Below are 1,307 nucleotides of genomic sequence, written 5' to 3'. Positions count from 1 at the left end.
CAGAATTAATCTGGAATTAATTCAGGGTTAATTGGAATTAATTAAAGGTGCAAGGGGTGAATTGTAATTGATAAATAGTTAAACAAAAGAAAAATTGTAGAACCATCCATGGTATAGACAGTTTTAAGGGAGTTTCTAAGGTTTCTGGAAGCCTTGTGGTTGCTGATAAGGAAATAATTTGAACTGAGATTAAATCTAACATTTAATTGTTCAAAAGATGGATTTATCTGCAAGTTATCTAAAATATAAATAGGATCCTTAGGCACCAAAATTTTGTGGATCATCATACCGAGAATGTGGAGAACGAAATTCTATTCATCCATCCTCTCTCCTCTTTTCTATCTAGTGTTCTAAGGGTTTGGTGTGAACCGTTAAATGTGTTCACATTATTGGCACTTGATTTCCAAGGAGCATTAGAAGAATTCAAGAATTAGTATATTTGGGGTGCATCCTCAATTTCACGGTCAGAAAAGACCTTTTTTATTTATGCTTATTTTAAAAAATATTTAATTTATAAATGCAGAATTTGGTCCCATAAAAGTATTTCCAAACAAATGGTTTTCATTGATTAATTAAAACTTGGGATGTCATAACTGATACAAAACACAAGCATAAAGATGCCTTATAGTATCTTAGACTAAAAGTCTACATTTCCCTAACTCGCTCATCATTCATGTACCTTTGTACCGTAACCTATGATACAAAGAAGTTGAGTGGGTCAGGCTGGGAAACATGGTGAGTACATAGGAATTTCAACCCATAGCAATATAATTAATATGTTTATTTATCTACCAAATAATTATCCTAATTTCCCATCCCCATTTTCTTCTATATTAATTTCTTTGGAACTATCCTAAAGATCATCGTTAACATCGCATTTTCTTATATATTTATCCCTAGGTACTTATCTTAATGTTCATAACCTATCATTGCATTGACAATACTACTTCGTGGATTCCTCCAAAATACATGCCGGTAGAGTATAAGCCATGAAGATGTGGTTCGTACATTTCATAACTAGTAATACATCACCTACAGGTTGCGAACCTGTCAGTGTTCCACTAGACTGTTTATTTTGTTTGTGGGCATAATTAATACTGTATTAGATGACTACATTGAATTCATCGCAAGTAAAAGTCATGACATTTCATATACTTTTATTGTTAAGGACCTCTCCTAATCATTTTTCATCTCTCATCTCCCATCTCTAATCACCCATCTCTACCTTATATATATATATATATATATATATATATATATATATATATATATATATATATATATATATATATATATATATATTGTAA

The sequence above is a fragment of the Lactuca sativa genome, chromosome 3, assembly GCF_002870075.4.
Source record: "Lactuca sativa cultivar Salinas chromosome 3, Lsat_Salinas_v11, whole genome shotgun sequence".
NCBI classification, from domain to species: Eukaryota; Viridiplantae; Streptophyta; class Magnoliopsida; order Asterales; family Asteraceae; genus Lactuca; species Lactuca sativa.
The sequence above is the reverse complement of the archived record's forward strand: the minus strand, read 5'-3'. Positions refer to the sequence as shown.